Genomic DNA, 14,742 nt, shown 5'->3' with positions numbered 1-14,742 from the left:
GTTATTTGCAGTATGTTGTGTGGAGAACTTAGAGGAATGAATGTATGGTGAAGGGGGGTATTTATAAGGAGTTTCGAAGGGTAGAAGTAGGGCAACAAGCAGTCAGGCTCGGTTTGCATAGCTGCTGTCCATCAGCTAATTCGTGGGGTTTTTAGGGTTTGTATGGGGGTTTTCTTGGTGTTTAAGCTAAGGTAATATGTGTAGGATACTAGGGTATGGTGTAGAGTTAATGGGCACGGGTTTGGTAGCTGTTTGGAGCGGGTTTTGGGCTCGGGATTGAGCACGCAAAACAGGGGGGGCTGCTTGTGTTGCGGGCTGTTTGTGGAGTATTTGGGACGGGAATTGGATGGGTTTTGTGGTGTTCTAGGTGCTGGGTTGTTGTGGGTAATGTGGAGCGCGGGTTGGTGGTGATGGGTTGCGGGTTTGGACCAAGTTTGAGTCGGTTTAGAAGGGCTTTCGATGGGCTATACAAACACGGGTAAAGGAAGGAATTGGGCTGTGTTGGGGAGTGTTTAGGACGAGATTTGGGTGTGGATATGGGGGTTCGAACTGGGGTTGAATGGGTAGAGGCCTAGGTTGGTTAGCGTACTCGAGATTCGTGCCAACTCGTAAAGAAAACGGGCTCAAAAACCGAGCTATAATCGAGCTCCAAAACGCGTGGTTGAAACTAGTTTTAAATTTTCAAATTCGATTTTTTTCAAATCAAATAGCACATTTAAAATGAATGATTTTTCAAATCAAAAAATATATTTTATTTTCAATAAAATAAATTCAAGGAAATAAATTCAAATTAAAACAATAAAATGAATTCACTTAAAAAGCTTTAATTTAAATATCATTTAAATTAATAAAATACTCTGTCGACAACGCTCATTCCACATCGTAAAACGAACCCAAATAATGACAATGACAACTAATAAATACATGCGTCCTATCATCATCGGGTGTTTGTCAGGTTTTCTATAAATTCCAATATCGACAGATATGGGTATCTACAAGTACCCATCAGACAGAACATTGTTTCTTAAAACAACTTACTTACTCGACAGAGTAAGCCCCGCTCGATAGAGTACCCATAGACATAGAAAACCGTAATATTACACACTCGATCGAGGATCCTATTTTCTTCCAATGTCGTAGCTGAAACACGCGAAAATTTTAATTCTGGGAGGTGTCCTCGATCGAGCCCGTGTTGTACTCGATCGGGTACTGTGGTTCCTCAATCTATCAGGTTGGGGCTCGATCGAGTAGTCACGTCTTTCCTCCTTTTTTTCGTCTTTTTGCTTATCCCGAGTTTGATCCTTGCTTAATTCATTCTCATCATCACTTAGCTCAAGATTACCCAATCCCTTAAGATGCATGTAAGGAACCTCATCTTCAACAATGGGTACATCTGGACTTTGATAAGTGGTACCGCTCCTCAAAGAAATACTATTAACTTGTTCATGTGCTTGTTTACCTTGAGGAGGAAGATTTTTGGACTTTTTGAAGCATTTTGAGCTGCCATTTGAGCAACTTGAGTATCCAACATCTTGTTATGAGCTATTAGTTCAGAAATCTGAGTTGTTTGCTTTTGAATCATCAAACTTTATTGTAATAGAGCCTTCATATCTTCCATGTCATTACTTGGAGCTTAAGGAGGAGGTTGCATCTGTTGAAAACCTCCTTGATTTTGCCTAACAAAATTTCCTTGTGGTTGATTACCACGATTTTGAGGAATGATATAGGCATTCTGTTATGGGGCTTGAGCAAATATATTCTGACTTCTTTCATGGAATAAGTTAGAATAAGCAGTACCTTGCTTGAAAGACTGGACATCATGGACTTGTTTGATGGTACTCATACACTTGGCCGCAGTGTGACCATCTATCCCACATCTCTCGCATGACACTTCTTGATTAATCATATGAACCGTTTATTGCTTATTACCCAAAGACTGAGATGTCTTTAATTCAACTATTTGAGTCGTTAAGGCCTCCAGCTATGCCGCAATAACATTGTTTGAACCACTTCCTCTCTTGCTACCTCTGGGGTTACCATACTCAACAGTGTGAGTAGTTATCTAATCAATCAACTTCCAAGCATTACCATCATTATTATTATCCTGGAATCTCCCATTGGTAGCGAAATCAAGCAAAGCTCTTTGATCGTCATACAACCTGTTGTAAAACTGGTTGCAAAGAAACCAAATCTGGAAGCCATGATGAGGGACGAATCAAACTAGCCTTTTGAAAAGAACCCGGGTGATGTGACTCATATTTGAGCACATTTAGTCCCCGAATTAACCTCGTTCCCATGCTTTATAGCACACATAATTGGGTCATTTACTATCTTTAGTTTCCCATTTTGCATATTCTTTGAGGATTTGTCCCCTTGGTAGGAAAGGAGTGCTAGCCTTGCATTTGCATAGCGAAATGGAGCTAAATTGATCGCATCTAATGACCAAGCATCAAAGAGAATACCAACACTAGAAGGCCTAAGTAGATAATAAATTAAATTAGATAATGATGAAAGGATCCTTGCATCCCCGAAATGATCCTTGCAGATTGTGAAGGAAGAAAAGAAGAGTAGCTGACTGCCTAGCAATCCAAGCGGATCAGGCACGATCCGGGTGTCTCCCATCCTCAACATCCGGGCGTCTTCCAGCCAAGACGAACGTCTTACGGCCCAGCAATCCGAGCGTCTTCCAGGCAATACGCTCGGATCGCAAGTCAGAGAGCCAGTGCCACAGCTCAAGACGCACGGATTGTGGCAGGACTAGCATGACGATATGCTCATTTCCTTCGATAGGAGCATTTTCTCAACTTTTCTTAGGGTCTTAATAGTCATTTAAGCCCTTAGTAACTCTAATTTTTGTAACTAATCTTTAGTATAAATACCACATTGTACTACCTAGATTAGCATGCTTCCAAAACCATCTCTTAATATTCTCTTAATAAATTCTTAATCACTTTGTAATTCTCTCAAATTAGTCTTAAATTAGTTGTAATACAATTTATCAATATTAATCATATCTTAATCTTCTCTTAATTTCTCTATTGTTCATCATTTATTTTGGGTAATTAGAAGATCATTTGGGTTTATTGGGAGATTGACAACCTTCCATCAATCATCAAGTACTTCTATTATTCTTTGCATTATTATTTTGGAATCTCCATAGGTATAATTCTCTTTACCCTTATTTTAGTTATTGTTAATCACTTTCATTTGTTCATTATGTTTAGCCTTGTTAGTTTGATTGACAATCTTGTTAGCATCCTAAACTTGATAATGAGTGAGTAGTTTTCTTAGCTAGGGTTAGTGGGGAATTAGGGGAAACCAACATAGGGAATGATTCATGCTTAATCTAATAAGTTTTCATAATTTATTTGCTTGCTTGTTGTGATTTTAACTTATGCACATGTTATGTTTGATGAAATGCGAGCCTATGAATCCTTGCATTTTTTTTTATCCATCACCTATCTTTCAATGAGGCTTGTAAGCTTATACACCAACTCGAGCCTCATTAGACCATGCATATAGTTGAATAGGAAGGATTAAGTCGACTTGTAGGTGTTGTACAATCTAATTGATGTGGGTTGATGTCGTCGGGTCATCCAGTCAAACACATTTATAATACTCAACAAACAACTAGTTAGTGGTAAGTCGAGGTCGATCCATGAGACGGTGTGCTTTGGGTTCTAAGTCTATCTATCTCAATTTATGCTAGTGTCACGATTTGGTTGGGTTTGTAATTGTGTTCTAGACTAATGCAAGCAATAAAGTTAAACAAGCAATAAAAGGAAAGATGTAAACAATTGATTAAAAGTGCTAGGATATCATGGGGTCATAGGGGATTCATGGTGTTGATCATACAAACATGTTTACAAAATTAAGCAAGCAATTAGTGTTGTGGAGGAACCGAGTTTGTTTATGTCTTACGGTTCATAGGAAGGGTTGAGTCCCGGAGCCGAATCGATTAGATTTTACAACACCTACAAGTCGACTTACTTTCCTCCTATTCAACTTCTATGCATGGTCTAACAAGACTTGAGTTGGTTTATATCTTACAAGTCGAGTTGAGTAGATAAGAGATGGTAAAAATGCAAGGATTTATAGGCTTAGCATTTCATCAAACATAACATGTGCATAAAGTTGACATCACAACAAGCAAGCAATTTAATCATGTGAACATATTAGATTAAGCATGAATCAATCCCATGTTGGTTTCCCTTAATTACCCACTAATCCTAGCTAAGTAACTACTCACTCATCATCATGGGAAACATGTCATTAATGGTGTCAATCATCACAACAAGTATAAACATGATAATAGAATGAAGAAATGAACAATAAAGATTAAAGAGTAAAGTAATTATACCAAACTTGAGGTGATCCAAATAATAATGCAAAGAATAATAGAAGAACTTGATGATTGATGGAAGGTTGTCAATCTCCCAATAATAACCCAATAATCTTCAATTACCCAATAATAAACTTGAATAATAAACTTGAACAATAATTATGGAAAGATTAATGTGTAATTTGTGGAAAGATTAAAGAGTAATTTACTCTAATCTACTCCTAATCTAATCTAAGGAAGGATTTTTCTAGCTAAGAGATCCCCCTTTTGATTATTTACAAATGGGGTATTTATAGTGGAAATTAGGGAGGATGCATTAGGGTTAACTAAGGGCTAAACTAGTAATTACACTTTTTAAATGGAGCAGGGAGGAGCCGGTATTTCTCGAAGGAAGGGCTTCTTTCTTTGTAGCTTGGAGAAGACGAAAATTGCTGTAAAGGAATCCGGGCGGATTAAGGTCGGGACGGGCGGATTCTGTTGATGGAAGACGAGCGGATTTGATGAAATCCGGGCGGATTCTGGCGGGGCAATCCGAGCGTCTTTGAAGGAAATCCGCTCGGATTGTGTTGTGAGGAGACGGGCGGATTGGAGACAATCCGCTCGGATTGTTCTTCAGCAATGATTCTTCTTCTTTTCTTCCCTTTTTGTTCACTTCCATTTCATTCTTGTGGGTTTGATCTTTAGTCCTTGCTTCCTCTTCATACTAGTCCATCTAGTATCGTCAAGTAGCTTCCGAGTACGCACGAAAGACGGGAATTTCCGCCTTATTGTCTCCTTTTCTACAAAACATATGAAATGTGATAGAAAAGCAAATAGGAAGGTTTTGACGGATAAAATGGCCAAAGAATGTTATAATAGTATGCAAAATAGGCTCAATTAGGGGACTAAATGTGCGCAAATAATGTTCACATCAAATATCCCCAAACCGAACCTTTACTCGTCCCGAGTAAAGAGGTGACTAAAACTAGACCTTTATTTAAACTAACCTAATAACATAACCGATATGAGACAATTAGCGGGTCTCACTCCGCCCCTTCAACTCACAACAAGACAACCATGAGGTAGGATGCCTTCTTGCAAGGCAAGGTGGGGCTTGCCAAAATGGCGACACATCCAAACATTAAAGCACATGAAATCAAGTAATGGATGCATCTACAAAAGAATAGCCACTTTCCTCATCTATGTGGCGGAAATTATCTACAAGGGAAGCAATTCAAAGGTACACAATCCTTCATAGATGTAATTTGTTCAAACTACTAAGCCTAGAAGGATACCAATAAATCACCTCCAAAATGTGTCAAGCTAGGGTACCTTTGTCCTCAATCGTTAAATGTTTTTGTCAAGAGTAGACTCCCTATGGTGTTAGAAACACTGGAGGATCGCGGAATTCCCCCTCTTGCCTAGACAAGAAGAAGGGTCGTCCCCTCTCTACCATGCACAAAAAGAATACGATGGATAAAGGGATCAATAGGATTTGAGTTTCTCTTTGGGAGTTTGCTTTTGTTTTTGTTTTTCCCCCAATTTCATGTGGCATTTGACATTTGAGAACACTTTCTTTGCCATTTCTTTTTGATTTTTGGCATTTCAACACTTGACAACTTTCAACTTTTTGCATTTTCTTTTGAACATTTTCAAAGTCACCCCATATGTAGTGAGGGTGCCTTATATTTGAAGCTTTTAGAAGTCTATTTTTGCTCCTCTTTTCATTTGATGCAATTTTGCAAACTTTCTTTCATTTTTCATTTCATTGAACTCAAATTGATTGCTTTTTTTGTGCCCATTCCCTTTTTGATGACAAAATGTGGTAGAACATGGATGATGGATGGATGGATGCATGGTTTCAAGGGTCACCTTGGAATAAACGGTAGCCAAGGAGTTATCACACCACAAGGTACTCTTGACTAGGCCTTAATCCATGGGTCAAAGGATACTAGCATGACACATCCTAGGGTGTTTTACAAGTATTCTAACAAGCAAAGTCTTAAGAAGAAAAAGCATCTACTAGGGCCTATATACACTTGTCAAGCTTCCCAAGTAGACGGTTTTGCAAAATTTTTCTAACATGCAACTACATGCCATGATGCAACTATCATATAAACATCCTAATGCATATGATTCTACCAACTAATATGCCATATAAACTAAATGCAAGTCCTAAGTTCACATTGTTTTTACCGCATCAATCAAAATAAAGCCACATAGTCATTAACATAAAGAGGAAAAAGGAGATTGGAAAGATCATACCATGCGGTCTTCAATATCCTCATGTCTCGGATGTGGCGTAGTCAATCAATGTGAAAAAGGATGAACAAACACAATATATACAAAACAATATATACAAGTCTACACTACAAAGGAAATGAACTTGTTTTTGGATTTTTCAATTTTTCAAATTTTTATGGTTTTTGTTTTTATGAAATTAAAAGACATATTTTTGTGATTTTTCGAAATTTTTCAATTTTTATGCATTTTTGGAATATAAATTCTCATCCCCCACTTTATTTTGGACATTGTCCTCAATGTACATGTAGGAGTAGGAATGAAAAAGAAATACATGTTTTTGGATTTTTGATTTTTTTGAAATAAAGTACAAATGCAATTATATGGTATGAATGAATGCATGCTCTAACTAAATGCAATTCTATATGACATATATAACAAATGAATGCAATCTAAACTATACTATATGATGCATGATTTCTAGTAAATTATGGTCACCTTTGATCAAACCTCCCCAAACCGATTTAAACACTATTTCTAGTGTAGAAATGAATAGGTTTAGCCATTAGTAACAATGCATGAATTCTAGTCTACATGCAATTATCTATATGAATTATATTACAATACAACTATACTATGAACTAACTAATGTAAATGCAATGTGAAATATAATACAAATGCATGCAAAAGCTACACTAAATGCAATGTATATACAAAAGAGAGAGAGGGAGAGATGGGTATCATACAAATGGAAGTGGTGAAGTAGGTCTCTTTCACTCGTCATCCTCATCTTGATCATAGCCATAACCATGAGAGCTTCCGGCTTGATCATATCCGGGTGCTTGGCCCCAATATCCTCCTTGGTCAAATCCACCTCCTTGACCCGAGTACCCTCCACCTTGGCTAGAATGCCCTCCGTCCCCTCGACCCCAAGCTTGGTCCCCATAATTTGGGAACAAGAGCTCCGGTTGTGCCCAAGAGGGCTTAGGACCATCGGGGTCAATATGCCCTTGTTAAGCCATGTTATAGTATTGGGGGTAGAGGGCCAAGTAGTTGTCTTCCCTCCCTTTATGCACCCCAAGGTCCACTCTATTCATGAGTGCCATCAAATCATTAATGCCCGGGTACCGGGATTGCTTGGCCAAAATTCGGTATATGGAGTAGGGTATGGCGGGATAGGTACGTAGGAAGGTGGGCGAATAGGTATTCCCGGCCCTCCACAAGGTGGTTGACGATGTGGCTCTTCCCTTTGAGGGGGATTATCAAGAATTTGGATATCAAGGAGGTAGCTTGGTGGAGAAGAGTATGGACTCAATCTTGGGTCAATGCCCGGTATCTTCCATCCTTCAAGGATCATTGAAGTGCATCCCTTGGTGTGCCACTCCACACTCCCATCTCGAGTGTAGTTACACCATCGGTGACTGTGAAAGATGGTGTGCTCATCAATCAAAGTCCTCCCCTCAAGAGGAGTATAGGTTCCTCGGGTATTGAACCCGGGACAAAGGTGGTGGGCCAAAATGGTAATTAGACCTCCCATCACGAAGGTTTTGAGTTGGGTGGTCCCTTGAGCAAAATCATGGAACCTAGTAAGTATCTCAAGTGGCGTATTAAAGTTATAACGCCTCACCGCTCGAACATTCAAATAGGACTCAAGAAAAGTTAAGTCGATGAGAGTACACCTATCTTGTTCGTACCTCCCATTGATGCAACCGGCTACAAAGCGTTCGGTGAATCGAATCACCGGATGTTGGATGGCAAAGGTATAGCAACGCTTTATATGGGTAAAGTCCCTCCCGGAGATAGCCTTCCAAAGAAAGTCCACACCAAAATTATCGGGCTTTTCGGTATAGTCGGTGGGTACTTCGAGACCGAAAACATAGGCAAATTCCTCAAGAGAAAGAACATGGTCTAGGTTGCATAACCTAAACTCCATGCCCACATTGTTGTGGGTATCCGCCATAATGCGAAGGCTACTCAAGAATTCAAGGGTGAGACTAAGGTAAGTCTCTTCATGGGCATGGAAAAGTTTCCCAATGCCAAGGCCATTAAAGAACATCTCGGTAGGGTACCTTATCTTAAGGATTTCCAACACCCTAGTGTCTACAAATTGAGTAGGTTCGTACTTCTTACCTAGTAGCTCGACAAATTTTTGGCGGTGGTCGTCGGATTGAAAGAGCACCTCTTGAAAGCGGTTGAGTTGTTCAATGCCTCCCCTCATTAAGGGTTGGGAGCCCCTTGGTAGTACTACCTCTCGTGGTGTTGAAGAGGTTGATCCCTTGCGCTTCTTCCCGAATGATTCAACCAATTTCTTGGCCTTTCCTTTGGTGTTTGTCAATGGTGCCATTTGGATGTTGGTGATGGGGGTGTTTTTGAGGATGGGATGGTGATTTTGAGGATTGAGATGAGTGTTTTAGGGTTTGGTAAGGTGAGGAAATGAGGGAGAAAGGGGGTGATTATATAGAAGGAGTAGGGAATCCGAACGGATAAGGTTGGATCAAACCCGTTTTATCCGGAGGAACAGAACAATCCGAGCGGATTTTTGTCGGGACGGGCGGATTGTCGAAGAAGAAGACGGGCGTCTTTGCTAGAATCCGCTCGGATTCAAACACAAAGAAACTTCCTCGGAGAGAAGTGGGAAAAGTCGGGCTTATTGTGCCTAGGACGCGCGGCTTGATCGGGACGGGCGGATTGTGAACAATCCGCACGGATTCTTTCACAGCTTAAAATCTTGTTTCTGGATGACACACGGGACGGGCGTCCCGTGAAGAAGACGGACGTATTGTCATAGACGGACGGATTTGCTTGAATCCGCACGGATTCTCCTTCAGTTTTAGCTTTTTCTTTTCCGTGGGTTTTGGTCGGGAGTCCTCCTCTCGATCCGGGCGTCTTCTGGTCTTTTCCTTCTTTTTCTTCCCTTTTTTCGTGAAATAACGCACCCCTTCTCACCAATTTTCTCTTTTTCCTTATCTTTTTCTGAAATTTGCTCATGAAACATGTAAGATGACTCTCTCTCTCTTCTCTCTCATGCAAGAAATTAAATGCAAATGGAAATGTACAATATTATACAAAATAAAGGGGTCCAAGAAATATCTCACAAATGGTGGTTTGAGATAGGACTCCACCAAACTAGTTCAATTTTAAATTCTTATCCATAGAGCTCAAAGCTCTTAATAAAAGATCAAAAGCTTGTGAACAAGCTCCAAATAAGCACAAGTATGGGTTGCTCAATTTGAATATGAAATTTGGCCAAGGAGGCTTGTAGAATGTTCTTTTTCTTGCCTTCTCCTTAGCGTTAGAGCTTTCCCGATGCTTCAAATAAATAAACCCATGATTCTTGTCAACACTAAGCATGAAGTGTGGTTCATTTTCATCCGTGGACTTCCACTTACCAACTTCTTCTTCAATTTTGGTGATGATGATAGCATTTCGATTTTACAATCCTTCCAAGGTAGAAGGAGAATTTTCATGACTTTGATGATTGGAAACCATAGGAGTTGAGATTGCGGGTGCCAAATCTTCACAAGTAGCCTCACGAGCAATTTTCTCTTTGAGCTTTTTCACCAAGTAGCTCTTGTAAGAAACTTTGGCCTTTTGAAGAAGGTCTATCATATCCTCTTCAATGATCATTGGCTCCAAGATAGGTGCCAAGTGGTCTTCATGAAGAATAAAGGAAGGACGTTCTTCTTCATGATAGGGTATCTCAAATGCCTCAAGGATAGGCTCCTCAAGCAAGGTGATATTGTGAGTCCCACCTCTAGGCTCATCATCATTGTTGCTATCTTCACATGAATCATAAATGTGGGCTTCATGTAACTCTTTTTCCAACACCTCAACGTTCACATCAAAAGACACACCCTCATACTCACAAAGGTTAAGAGTATTTGGTTTGCTCAACCTCATGTCTTCTTCATCGAACACAACACTTTCATAGTCACAAGAGCTCAAGGAACTTGGCTCCTCCCACTTCTCATTTTCCATGTCAAAGGTCACTACTTCAAATTCGCATTTATGCTAAATGTCCAAAGAACGGTGGTGAGTGATTGCTTGGGATTCTTTTAATTGGGCAATTTGAATCCTCAATTCCTCTCTTTGGATAACAATGTCTTTAAGAACATTATCTTCTTTTTGGCTCTCTTCTAGCATTTGTTTGAAGAAGTTTTGTTGATCTCCCATCATTTGGAGAATCATGTTTTGAATGGGTTCAACTTTTTGTTGTGGGTAGGTGTGGAAGTGGTTGTATTGTGGCAATTGAAGTTCATTGTGAAATGGGTATTGGGTGGGTGGTTGTTGTTGATATTAGTTGTGGTGATTTTGGTGGGAAAAATTGGGGTAGTAGTTAGGATTTTCATTGTATGAGTAGTAAGGTAGGTTTGTGTTGACTTGCTCCTCAAACTCCCCATACCCATAGTCATACTCAAAAGATCCACCACATACTCCATATGTCAAGTCTTGGGTCATCATCATTGGTCAAGATAAAGATACAACTACAAACATGGAAACTACAAGAAAACGGTAAAAACGATCCTTGAGGAACAAGTTCCTCAAGGTGAAAGCACAATTAAAATAGACAAACAAGTAAGAACTTAATCACATAGCACCGTCCCCGGCAACGGCGCCATTTTGATGTGGGTTGATGTCGTCGGGTCATCCAATCAAACACATTTATAATACTCAACAAACAACTAGTTAGTGGTAAGTCGAGGTCGATCCATGGGACGGTGTGCTTTGGGTTCTAAGTCTATCTATCTCAATTTATGCTAGTGTCACGATTTGGTTGGGTTTGTAATTGTGTTCTAGACTAATGCAAGCAATAAAGTTAAACAAGCAATAAAAGGAAAGATGTAAACAATTGATTAAAAGTGCTAGGATATCATGGGGTCATAGGGGATTCATGGTGTTGATCATACAAACATGTTTACAAAATTAAGCAAGCAATTAGTGTTGTGGAGGAACCGAGTTGGTTTATGTCTTACGGTTCATAGGAAGGGTTGAGTCCCGGAGCCGAATCGATTAGATTGTACAACACCTACAAGTCGACTTACTTTCCTCCTATTCAACTTCTATGCATGGTCTAACAAGACTCGAGTTGGTTTATATCTTACAAGTCGAGTTGAGTAGATAAGAGATGGTAAAAATGCAAGGATTCATAGGCTTAGCATTTCATCAAACATAACATGTGCATAAAGTTGACATCACAACAAGCAAGCAATTTAATCATGTGAACATATTAGATTAAGCATGAATCAATCCCATGTTGGTTTCCCTTAATTACCCACTAATCTTAGCTAAGTAACTACTCACTCATCATCATGGGAAACATGTCATTAATGGTGTCAATCATCACAACAAGTATAAACATGATAATAGAATGAACAAATGAACAATAAAGATTAAAGAGTAAAGTAATTATACCAAACTTGAGGTGATGCAAATAATAATGCAAAGAATAATAGAAGAACTTGATGATTGATGGAAGGTTGTCAATTTCCCAATAATAACCCAATAATCTTCAATTACCCAATAATAAACTTGAATAATAAACTTGAACAATAATTATGGAAATATTAATGTGTAATTTGTGGAAAGATTAAAGAGTAATCTACTCTAATCTACTCCTAATCTAATCTAAGGAAGGATTTTTCTAGCTAAGAGATCCCCCTTTTGATTATTTACAAATGGGGTATTTATAGTGGAAATTAGGGAGGATGCATTAGGGTTAACTAAGGGCTAAACTAGTAATTACACTTTTTAAATGGAGCAGGGAGGAGCCGGTATTTCTCGAAGGAAGGGCTTCTTTCTTTGTAGCTTGGAGAAGACGAAAATTGCTGTAAAGGAATCCGGGCGAATTAAGGTCGAGACGGGCGGATTCTGTTGATGGAAGACGAGCGGATTCGATGAAATCCGAGCGGATTCTGGCTGGGAAATCCGAGCGTCTTTGAAGGAAATCCGCTCGGATTGTGTTGTGAGAAGACGGGCGGATTGGAGACAATCCGCTCGGATTGTTCTTCGGCAATGATTCTTCTTCTTTTCTTCCCTTTTGTTCACTTCCATTTCATTCTTTTGGGTTTGATCTTTAGTCCTTGCTTCCTCTTCATACTAGTCCATCTAGTATCGTCAAGTAGCTTCCGAGTACGCACGAAAGACGGGAATTTTCGCCTTATTGTCTCCTTTTCTACAAAACATATGAAATGTGATAGAAAAGCAAATAGGAAGGTTTTGACGATAAAATGGCCAAAGAATGTTATAATAGTATGCAAAATAGGCTCAATTAGGGGACTAAATATGCGCAAATAATGTTCACATCACTAATCAATTCGGCTCCGGGACCCAAACCTTCCTAGGGATTATAAGCTTATACACCAACTCAATCCCATCACAACAATAAGTGCTTGCTTATAATTGAGAACATGTTTATATGATCAACTCCCATGAATCCCCTATGAACTCATGACACCCTAGTGCTTTTAATCAATTGTTTACATCTCATTTAATTTATCTTGCTTTGTTCTTATTGTTGATTAGTTTTAGTTGATCTCCTACCTCAACCCCAAATTGTGACACCCTAAGACACGACCATTTACAATTGAAAATCCTACATCAATACCCGTCCATTGGGATCCGACCTTTACTTGCCTCTTTACTAAGAGTATTTTGTAAAGTTATAAATATTGTTTTGGTTGGTAGCTTTTGACGACGAGTTTGAAACCGAACCAAAAATGGCGTCGTTGCCGGGGACGGTGTTAACTTGATTTGATTTTCATTAATTGTTTTTAGTTGTGTCTTTCTTTACCTTGGGGAAGTAAAACTCCTCAAGGTTATTCTAATTGTTTTCGAGTTGTTTGATATTTTGCATGACTAGGAGATCACAAGGTAATCTATTGCCTATTGATTTTGAAATTGAAAGGACCTTAACAAACAATAGAAGAGTTGCTAGAGGTACTTCAAGAGTTGTAGGTATTGGTGAGATTGTGGACTTTCAACCAAATAACATTGAGTTTACCAACTCTTTTGCAAGAGAAGGAGAGGACAACCCAATACAAAACCCACCACAAAATCAACCCACAATGCCTAAATTTTCATCACATATCGTACCAACCGAGGAGAACCTACCAAATGGTACTCCTACACCACAACATCTAACCGGTAATTTCATTGCCAAATCCGCATTCATACAATTAGTTGAGAGAAGTCAATTCGGAGGGATGCCTAGTGAAGACCCTCATTCACATATGGAGACTTTTTGTGACTATTGTGATGTGATTTCTCAAACCGGAGTTATTCAAGACCAAATCAGATGGGTATTACTTCCTTTTTGTTTGATTGGTACCGCAAAACAATGGTTAAAGAGCGTAGACAAGGCTACTCTTGGTATTGATTCATGGAAGAAGTTGGCACTTGCTTTCTACAAGAAATTCTATCCTCCGGAAAAGACTAACATGTTGAGAGCCCAAATCACTGGGTTCAAACAAAGAGATGAGGAATCGTTGTATGAAGCATGGGAGAGATTTAAGGACACTTGTCGTTCTTGTCCATACCATGGACTTAGCGAGTGGTTCCTTGTGCAACAATTTTGGAATGGTCTATATGAAGATTCTCGTAATATCCTCAACATGGGATCAAATGGGATGTTTACCGAACTTGATGACAATCAAACATGGGCCAAAATCGAAGACATGGCGGTTCATAATTCGTAATATAGTAGACCTCGAAAGGCTACTAGAGGAGGAAAGCATGAGGTAGATTCTATCACACAATTGGGTGCTCAACTAAGTGCTCATATTGACACCATCAATTTGAAGTTTGAGAAGGCCATGGCTAAGCTTGAAGAAGCTTCCAAATCACCCAAATAACATGTTAATGCTATGGTGGCATCATCCTCAATTCTAAGTGGAGTATGTGAGAGTTGTGGAACTTTGGGACATGACCAAAGTGAATGTAGGGGAAAAAGCGAACAAGTGAATGCTTTCCAAGCATACAAGAATGGTACCCCTTATTCAAACTATTACAATGAGAATACCGAATTCCATCCCAATCTTTTATAGAAGAGCCAAAATGTTCAAAACCCTCAACCAACATACACCCCACCTCCATTGAGAAACCAAGCTCAAAGACCCTTTTACAACCAAAGCCAAAGTTATCAAAATCAACCTTCATACAATCAAACAAATGACCAAGGTTTA

General features: G+C 39.3%; 1 non-coding gene across 1 annotated transcript; it reads right to left on the bottom strand.

Moving 5' to 3' along the window:
• Positions 1 to 13,998: 13,998 nt before the first annotated feature.
• On the bottom strand, positions 13,999 to 14,105 carry LOC141588886 (small nucleolar RNA R71). The gene has a single exon (XR_012519852.1). It is a non-coding gene; the product is annotated as a small nucleolar RNA R71 (small nucleolar RNA).
• Between the last annotated feature and the right edge of the window lie 637 nt (positions 14,106 to 14,742).

This window comes from Silene latifolia, chromosome 6 (genome assembly GCF_048544455.1).
Source record: "Silene latifolia isolate original U9 population chromosome 6, ASM4854445v1, whole genome shotgun sequence".
Classification (NCBI taxonomy): domain Eukaryota; kingdom Viridiplantae; phylum Streptophyta; class Magnoliopsida; order Caryophyllales; family Caryophyllaceae; genus Silene; species Silene latifolia.
This window is presented reverse-complemented; position numbering and strand designations above follow the sequence as displayed.